Here is a 10,844-nt window from a genome sequence, read left to right as displayed (position 1 = left end):
ATCAAACGCCATGCCCACCCAAACTTGACCACTTCTTGGGATCTTGGCTGATGTACCAAGATAATACATCTCCTTTCAAACTTCTCATGAATAGCTTCATGCAGATTCTCTCGTCTTTCCCTACTCCAACCAGCTTGTCGCAGTATGTCCTCAGATGGACCCTTGGATCACCTGTACCATCAAACATTTCAAACTTAGGAGGTTTGTACCCCTCGGGCAGTTCGACATCAGGCTATATGCAAAGATCCTTATAGTTCAGCCCTTCGATTCCTCTACTTCCCTCAATGCCCTGAATCCGGCTAGTCAATTTCTTAAGTTCCTCAGCTAGGTTCCTGATAAGCAGATCTTTTTCATCGGACTCACGTGTGCTTGAGATAGGTTGGGTGGAGTGTGGCATGGTTTCTATGTAGATAGGAGTGTTATAAGTGTGGAAATGGTCGTTTGTGGAGTTTTGGGGTTCTGGGATGAGTAGTGGAGTGTTGTTTGGGGTATGGCAGGTGTTGCATTGGGTCTTTGGCGGAACAGTATGATGGTGAGGAGCGGGATAATTCTGTTGCTATGGGATATTTTGAGGAGGTGTAGGGTTTTGAGTGTTGAGGAAATTGATATCTAGGGTGCTGAGGGAAAATGACATGCTTGCCAGATTCTGAACCTGGTCGAGCTCTTCTTGGAATTTCAGCAGTTTCTGTTCAAGTTGGGATACATTCTCATTGGGAACCCGAGTACCATGACCATCAGTGGCCTCAACTCGTTCAGTTGGGTTCTCCTTCCTGACATTGTTCAAATCTTCCATCTTGCCTTTGTTCTTGCCTTTAATGGGACTGAGAGGAGGAGTAGGTGGAGGGACCCTGGATCTTGTGAAATACGATGATAATGCTAGAATGCACGAACTAACCTTGGGGAGGGGAATAATAAAACAAAACAAAATAAAAAAAAGGTAATCAAGTTAGTGAGGATTATAAAAAGTATTGCAGTATGTAAACACATAGTGCGGAATGTAAAACGTGTCCTAATTTGGGAACCTCTTTGTGCCCGAGGTAGGCCTAGAGACAAATTGATTTGGAGAACTTAGAATGCTAAATGCCTCATTTTATTGATAGAAATAGATGAATCCCAAATCGACACTAAATAAGCAAGAAATAAAAGTCACTAATGGCCATTGACCTTATTACATTCATAAAGCTAAAAAGTAAATTCCTATCTATTTGGTCCTAGAAGGACCTTCCTCAAGTTGAATGCTCTCGTTGATCAAATCCTCCAGTTTGTGTAGGTTCACCAGTAAAAATGCCTTTTCCAGGTGTTCTCCTTTGTTTCCCTCAGTGTTCTGGCAGTCGGTGACTCTCTTCCTCACTTTTCCTTCCAATTCCAGTAGACTGTATTCCAGATATTCCAACTTTTCGCTAGCTTTGGCGACCCTCTCTTTTCACTCATTGATTTGGTCATTTGACGGAAGACTCCTCCACCAGTCTAGAAAGAGTGGGGGCGTGCTAATCATACCAAAACTGGGGACCTCGTGCCTCATTTTTCTGAAATGTAAACAAGGTTAGGCCCTTACCCCCACCAGACTCGACTATTAATATCAACAATTAGCATGAAGCATTTCGTTCTCCAAATAAATGCACAGAATGTGATGATGTCCGTTTGGGTTTAGGGAAACCCAATGGACTTTTAGACAAGGCTATCTTAAAGGATCATTATGTGGACAACATAACTGACCCAGCTAGGTTTGACCATGATGAATGCACATTTAAATAGAGTAAGGTTTCTATGGGGTTTTAGACTGGTACCCTTGAGCGGACAACTCAAGGGGAAGGCACGAAACTATCGACTGCACCGCTGATCGACTAGTTTTACCGCAAATATGCCTTTCCGAATTTAAGGGATAATGATATAGGAAGAGCGCAACCACTCATTAAAAACGTTGCTATAGTATTTGTTCGGCACGAGTGGAGTATGATGTTTGAGCATTATTATGAAATAATTAAAAATGTTGGCATGTATTTGCACGTCAAGAAAGCGATAAATACAACAGTTTTATAATTAAAACTAGCAATAAAGGAAGGAAACAAGGAAGATATGTTAGTTTTGCAGTTGAAAAAGAAATTAAATGCTTAAAGAAATTTAAACAAGTAATTGCACATAAGAGAGGTACAAATTCACAAGAACAATCTAAAATGGTGAAAGCCTAAAAATCCCCAGTAGAGTCGCCATGCTGTCGCGCCCCCTTTTTCCCTCCACGGAGAGGAGTCCCATGTTTCGACATTCATGGGGTGCAGTGACTCATTTTCTTTTGGGAATTGTGTATTTGAAGAGTCGCCACCTAACGATTTTTATGGTGCGTTAGGGCACCTATAAGGTTCAACTACAACTATGTTTGATAACCAGAGATAGGGTAATGACTTAAAATTATCCTAAGGGCAAGGTGTTAGGCACCCCTCAAGATCTACTAATGTGGTTCCCAGCCAGATAGTTTTTGTGAATTTGTGCAAGTAGCAAGTAAACAAGTAGGGCTCAAATAAGAGGGGATTTAAATTTGAATACACAAGCGTTTGAAAACAATTATTGAAGGTTTTGCAAAGAGTTATAATCTAAACATGCTTGTGAAGGTAAAAGGGGTCCTAGGTTTGTTTGTAATATGGATCACATCAATGCAATACCCGGTATGACACTCCTCAGAAGAGGGGATACACGTGATATTAGCGCACCGATCATCATATCCATATCCTATCTTCCCACCTCGTGGAGGTATTAAAGCGAGGATTGGTAAGTAGTATAAGACAGAAAAAAGAACAAAATTGAAATTACTTAAAGAAAATCAGATTTCAACAATTAGCTAAAGTACGCACTTGTCACCTCACGTACAAGGCATTTCAATTATCAAATATGCCAAATCCTAAGGGGAAGGTCCCCCCCACAAGGTTAGGCAAGCCACTTACCTTGAACCAGCTCAAATCAATCTGAAACCACGCTCTTGCCATGAGTACTCAGTTCCAAATGGCCCAAATCTATTCAATTCAATTTCATAATGTAAATAACACTTCAAGCAATTGATTCTACAATTAAATTCTATGCTAATACGCGAAATTAGGCAAAATGACCAAAATGCCCCTTGAGTCACGTCTCAGAATTAGGTAAAATTTACATTTCCAGAATCCTTACACTCTCACGAGTTCAGTCATACCAAAAGTACTAAAATCGGACCTCAATTGGTCCCTCAAATCACCACTCAAAGGCCTCTATTTAGTCAAGCCCTAACCCACAAATTACCACTGATTTTCCTTAATTCTTCATACTTAAATTGATAAAAATCATTCCAATAAAAAGTTTAGGGACCAAGGACCTTACCCCAATGAACTCCTCTGAAAATCCCTCTTGAAAATTGCTCCCCAAACTTCTTCCCATTTGAAAAGAGGTGAAAAATGGCTAAAATTCGCGAAGGCAAGTTTTTATATGTTCTGCCCAGTTAAACCGCCTATGCGGCCCTGGGACCGCACCTGCAATCCCCCTTCTACAGAGCTAAGGTAACTTCTCATTAATTCCTTTTTTCTGCTTCTGCGACAAACCTTCCGCACCTGCGGTCTCATAGGTGCGATACCCTTCTCGCACCTACGGCTCCTGCTGGACCTCCCCAATTCTGCTTCTGTGATTTCTCTGCTGCTTTTGCGGCTCCGCACCTGCAGGAACCAACCACAGGTGCGGTTATGACAGATATCAGCATCTTCAGTTGCTTCAAACCACTTCCAATTCTTCCAACAACCATCCGAAATCATCCCGAGGTCCCTGGGATCTCAACCAAAGGCACCCACAAGTCTGATACCACTACCCAAACTTATACCATTCCTTAAAACACCTAAAACAACATCGAAACAATGAATCAATCGCGGATTCAAGCCTAAGAACTCCAAAACTCTAAAAATACGCTTTCGATCAAAAAGTCTATCAAGCCCGTTCGAATGACCTGAAATTTTGCACACACGTCACATTCAACCCCACGGAGCTACTCCAACTTCTAGAATTCCATTCCGAACCTCGGATCAAAATCTCACTATCGAACCGGAAACTTCAAAAATTCGACTTTCGACATTTCAAGCCTAAATTAGCTACAGACCTCCAAAACACAATCCGATCATGCCCCTAAGATCGAAATCTTTCAACGGAGCTAACGGAAATGACAGAATTCTATTCCGAGGTCGTCTTCACACTGCTCCGACTACGGTCAATTTCTAGAACTTAAACTCTCATTTAGGAACTAAGTGTCCCAAAACTCTTCGGAACTCAAAACCGAACATCCCGGCAAATCAAAATAGCAGAAATAAACACGGGGAAAGCAGTTAATAGGGGATCGTGACATAAATTCTTAAAACAACCGTCCGGGTCGTTACACTTAACATTTTCAAATTCAGTTCCATGATCAGACCTAATTGATGCAAGTTGATTACCTAGTTGTTTCAGAGTTTTTCTAACAAAAGAAGTAAACATGTCAAATGCTTCATCTTTAGATGCTAAAAACAACGTCCAGGTAAACCTAGAGTAATTATCAACAAGCACCATCACATATCTCTTACCACCTCTGCTTAAAGTTCTTATTGGACCACAGAGATCTATATGGACCAGTTCCATCGATCTGGTGGTGCTTACCACTTTCTTGTATTTAAAAGAGGATCTTACCTGCTTCCACCTTACACAAGCCTCACAATCTGTCTTCCTTAAACCTGATGTTAGGTAACCTTATCACCAGGTCCTTGGAGACTAATTTGTTGAGATTTATCTAACCTCTCATTATGACCACATCAAGGCTTTGTTATTTCTAAACATGCCTTTAAACACACTATATTGATTCCTTACAAACGTTAGGAGGGACTTTGTTCAACAACCACCTAAATATGTATCCTTTCTAGAGCAACACATAATAAATAGGCACAGTCAATCGATGGTCATTCAATCAACAACAATAAACACGTAGTTGAGTAAGTAGAGAAATCCAACGGCTCAATTATATAAAACATAACAAGAATTTATCCTACAAAAGGTTCTATCAAAACCCTAGATAACAAATTAGCTATTCATAATAGTATGTAAAACTACAATACTAAAAGTCATAACCAACAATGAAAAAATAGGAAGAGAAAGGAAAAATTCATAGAAGAATTCCCCGCCTTGCTCCTATTGTGTCTCTGCCTCCTTAGGTTGAATCTGTGTCAAAAGTATGTCCAACCTCCTCAAAATATCATTTTTCCATGTATATATACCAAGTAGGGTCGGGCCCAAACAATTATACCTTCTCCAACGCAAAAAAGGATAATTTTTCAAGTCTGGACGCTCGCGGTCGCGGTCCGGGAGCGGTATTTTCCCAGTGCACTTCCTCATTCCGCATCCAGGTCTGCGGTCGCGGATTCGACTGCAGTTTTCACCCTGTTCCATTTGTAATTTGGAAAACCTTAAAACATAAAAGTTGTAGAGCTTTGAGTTAGATTTCCAACCACATATTATATATCCCAAATAGAGTTTGGAGAAAAGAGTTATGTCTATTTTACTAGACAATAAGCAATATACCTACTCGAGTCTTTGTTTGTTCTTAACTATCAAATTTGACCCTCGAACACGATTCCAGCTTAATTCCTTGGGGTTTTACTCAGACTTAAAAGCTCCAAATCACTAGAATTCATTTTATAATATCTATATAGCTCTGAATCACTCCTACAAGACATAAAACACACCATTAGTGCAAAACACTAGCAATTAAAGCTCAAACTCAATTAAAATGCAGTAAATTAGAGTGTAATAAGCGACTAAAATACGTAATTATAGCCTATTATCATGTACTCTCTAGAGTCTTGTAGACATTCGTCTTGTATATTGTAGTCTTGTGTGGCTTTATCGGCCTTCTTAGTGGACCCGTTGTGTTTATATTAGCCTTATCGGCCTTGTTTTATATATATGTATGTTGGGTCTTTTATGTGTGTTGGTGATTGTGTTTTTTGATCGGGTATTCACTCGTTAGAGGCCTTTTCGGCCCACGTATGGTTGGGTATATTACAAGTATCAAGATTGGTACGCTGGGGCCTTAGGGAACCAGATTCCGGCCACCTCCCCCAAGGTTGGCGTGTGACAAACTTGGTATCAGAGCAGTTCTATCCTAGGGATGTATGCAAGCCATGTCTAGTAAAATCTTTTTTATGGGTGTGTCGCGCGCCACACTTATAAATAGGAGGTTGCAGGACATATAGGATGGTTACTTTCCTTTTATATTCTAGATCGCGCGAAAGAACTGAGTTATAGGGAATCAAGTCTGTCGTATGCGTTGATGTAGGTTGTATAGAGATGTCATTTCCCCAAAAGAGTTGCCGCTAGTCTGGATGATAAGGAAGGACTGGGAGGGGATGTGAGGCGCATGCCCTCTATTGAGATAGATTTGTCTGAGGACTAAGGTGAGTACTCCTTCAGATAGCCCCAGTTCCACTTGTATTAGAGGAGCCGATGGAGACTCCAGCATCATTAGCTATGCAAGTTCCATCACCAGCTCCGTGATAGCTACCACGGAGGATCAACTTCATTGGAGGATCGAATATTATCATATCAAGATTCGAGGACGAATCTTCTTTGAGAAGGGGAGAATGATAGTAACCATGGAAGCTCAACATCATTAAAGGACAAGGATGATATTTTAGAAGTTCCAAGAAAGCCCGTGACAAGATCTCAAACAATGAAGTTTCTAGACAAGCTCAATGAACTTCAATTAGAAATTAAAAGGTGTCTTATGTTGGGAGAAGAGCTCTAGTACAAAGAAGATATTTTGGGCCAGTCTTATAACTATTTGGATGCCCAAATTAAAGTCGAAAGGGAGGTAAAATGGGGCCCAAATCAACCCTAACAAGGAGCAACTTAGCAACCCAAGCTAGTGTTAATTTAACCTAGTTTCTAGAATCTTTCATTAATTCCTTTTTAGTCAATATTCACTATATTGAACAAAGTATTTGTAGTCTTCAATGCTTACTACATTGAACAAAGTATGGGTAGTCTTCAATGTTGACTTCATTGAACAAAGTGTGGGTAGTCTTCTATGCACCTAAGAAACTTCAACTTATTTAATTTAGTTTGACTACCTTTAAAGCCTAGAATGTTCTTTTTGGGGTTTTTTCTTTGTGTTGGAAGCCACCATTTACTCATATATAAAGGAATGTTTTCTTCTTCATTGTAATAAAGATTGAAGATTAATATTTATATTAGTAGCCTTTGGCTTTGTATAGACCTTGTAAGGTTCTCTTTGGGGTTTTCCCTATTTGTTCTACCTCGAACCATTATTTGGATGTCTTCAATTGTAAGATCCCTTGTTATAGTTCCCTCCCTCATATTCTTCTTATTCTATGTATGATTCACTACTTCAAGTTTTAAATACATGAGACTATGTTATGTTTATTTCAAGAATCAAATCTTCCCCTATTCCTTTTTCTTCAAGCACTTATTCCTTGCTTCCTTTAGTATTTAAAAAGGATTCAAGCTTCATTAACTTGACTTTTTGTCCATCTCTTTCATGATTCCTTATTTATATATTTCAATGAAAAAGTCTTTCGCTATTCATATTGTTATCCCTCCGTGTGATCAAGATGTGAGAAAAGCATTACAGGTGTTGACGCAGTTGGTAGCCTCTCAGGATTGGCATCACCCGAGGGCCCCTAAAAGTGATAGAGCCCTTGAAGGGTCAGTATATTCACAACCTAAGGAGTCTACAGAACGAGAGACTTCTATATTTTCCAGAGACGACTCTTATGAAGCTATAGAATGGATGAAGAGGGCCAGTAGAGTTGATGATTGCAAAGGATTACTGGGTGGTGGTAGGTTGCAACAGACTGGGTTAACATAGATAGACTAGAGTTGCCCTGACCATTATGTCATCAGTATGGTCGGGCGCATGCCTGACCATGTCGTGTAGGTATGAGGGTTGTTTTTGGTGTTGTAGCAAGAGCCATATGATACGAACGTGTCCAACTCTTAAGCGTAAAGACCAAGCTAGGAGTGGAGATGGAGCATTGGGCTTCTAAGATTACTTTATGAGTATAGATACACGACATAATTTTCTTTATTAGTTCATACTGATTAGTAAAATGTTACCTGATAGTGCGGGGAAGCTTAGATGGATAGTTTTTAACACTTATGGATAAATCGTTGTATATGCAAATGTAGTAAAGATAGACGATAAGCGCAACATGCGAAATATATCATCGGGGAGGTTTTACAGCTTACGGGGTTATCAGATAAGTAGAGCAATATCATACGACTAAAGAGTGAGGCTAGTTAAAGTACAGGAAGTCGAGAATAAAGGATCCTTTTTTTGAAACTACATTGAAGGAAACGAGAAATGGAGTGTTGTGAAAGGTTTGTAAGAAAGCAAATAGAGCAATATGAATGAATAGGGAATACTATTAAGGGACGTAAGTTATAGTATGGAAGTACAATTAGGCTCATAGGCAAGTAAGCTCTAATGTTATAAAGCAGTATGGGCCCCGTTTTCATTAAAAGTGGAATGGAGATTATTAGAAGGTCAATTTGACCATACATATGAGAGGTGCCAATATCGGGGGATAACTTAGTATGAACTAGAACTAAGGTACCGATTAGAGATATAAAGGACCTTAACACTAGCTAGCATCAGTGATAGAATGGGTGAATGACCAGAAGGAGGAAGAGGATTAGTGGGAGAAGAACCCTGAAAGAAATTTATTAAGATCTCCTTGATAAGCCATGTGAAATAAAGTTAACTTGTCGAAAGAAGGCATGCCGACAAGAACATATGACTCACTACGTATATGGACCCCTATAAATTGTCTCAGAGGGAGAAAGGTTACCCATAGGTCAATTATAAGCTACTAGGAATACAGTCCTACAGAAGGAAAAAAAGAAAAATAGGACTTCAAGCGTGAAACATTGAACTATTTCCCTAAGTGGGGAGACGAGGTGGTAAAGCACTAAGTCGAGAGCACATTTGTTTAATAACAAAAAGATGGGAGGATTGGGACATAAAGGAGTTAAGAAACTTTAAAGTAACACACGGGTAAAAACGATATGGAAAAGAGATGATATTGGCTTATAAATTAATGATAAGCATAGTCAAACACTTTATACAGGGGAATGTTAACTTGAAGAATGTGTTATAGTTGGAAGATATGACTCCAAAGGAAATTGATGAGATTGAAAGGAGAAGGAAGAACAATCATAAGGAGTCAGAAAGGAACCCGTGTACGATAACTATTAAAATTAAAGATAGACCATGGTAATATCTAAATGTTGCAATCGTGAGGGATAGTCGAGATAACATCAAGAATAAGGGAGTTGGTACAATATTTTAAGGAAAAACCTAAAGAAGAGAAACCATTAAAGTGGAAACAATAAAGTCGACATCAAGGATAAGACTTAGGATAGACAATAAGAAAAGGAGAAATTAGAAAGAAGCAGTATGAAGGAAAGTTATTTTACAATGTTAGTTTATTCTATAAATCAGAACCTAACCAACAAAGAAATACGTCAAATGCATACGATAACAAGAAGATGGAAATCAATAGATAATGTCCAAAACTATATGTAAAAGGGGATTCAAAATATGTGGGAATTAGATAAGAGTTACAAATAATGAATATCATAATATAAGATTAATAATAAACCATTGAAAACTAGAGGCAGTGAGAAAAAATAAGGAGGAATAGAGAACCATAATGGTATACTTGTTTTACATAAGACAACCTAGAACTAGAATAAAAAGAGCGTAATCAATATTGTAACAAATGCATTTGGTCGTAAGTCACAGGTGGTTTCATAAATGAGTAAGCCCAAAAGGGAAAAGGGTTGATAAGATGTCTTTACCAATTAACATGTTCTAAATACGCTTGACAGACTGAGATAATAAAGGTATAATAGCCTAGAATATGGCAGAGTCATCTCTTATAGAAAAGGAAGATTTCCATTTTAGGAAAAGTTAAAAGAGGTATTCAGTAAGAGAAAACTACCATTTTTGAGTCTATTGAAGGATGAGTCTTGAAAATCATGGCCGATTTCGTATTAGCACAGAGGTTCATTATTCACGCTACATTATTCATATCAGAACATCAAAGATATACCATGATTTCAAAGGATTACATTAGTAGACGATATGAGGAAACCATTGTAGGGTTCATAGCTTAATATTTTAATTGCTACTCAAACATAATAGAACTTCAGGAACCCAATAGATTGACACGGAATAAAGTAATCCATTATGGAAATGAGAAGTATAAGATTCGTTACAAATATAGCAAGTTCAATTCTACATGGACGACTGTGATTAGTTTGACAAAAATCAGTTTACTTTTAATATAAAAATTACTAAATGTTATGTAAAATGAAAGTGTATTGAAGGTAGATCGGGTATATAATGATTCTGCCTCGATTACGATTAATAGAGGTGCTCAGCTGCAGATAACTTCTAAATGTCCTCTTAAAGAAACTTGGGTGCATAAGATAATTCTATCAAGTGAAGCATACAATTCAGATGCTTAAAGACATGTTACAAGCTAAGATACAAAATTTTACGGAAGGATAGGATAACCATTTAGAGACTAATGAGTAGTGCACAACAATAACTATGGTAGTATCTATACATGGGAGAGGATCATGAGGATACATTTTAAACTGCACGGAATATCTCCTTATAAATCATGATACGAAAGGAATTGTAGATTCCCCATAAGACAGTATGAAAGACAGAATTGTTCGACCTGATTTAATGTATCATGTTAAAGAAAAATCAGCCTGATTCAAGAGTGTTTGTGCTAAAAAGAATCATAAATCGAACCCCACCACGCGACGAGAATTAA

Source organism: Nicotiana sylvestris, chromosome 3 (assembly GCF_000393655.2).
Source record: "Nicotiana sylvestris chromosome 3, ASM39365v2, whole genome shotgun sequence".
Lineage (NCBI taxonomy): Eukaryota > Viridiplantae > Streptophyta > Magnoliopsida > Solanales > Solanaceae > Nicotiana > Nicotiana sylvestris.
This window is presented reverse-complemented; position numbering follows the sequence as displayed.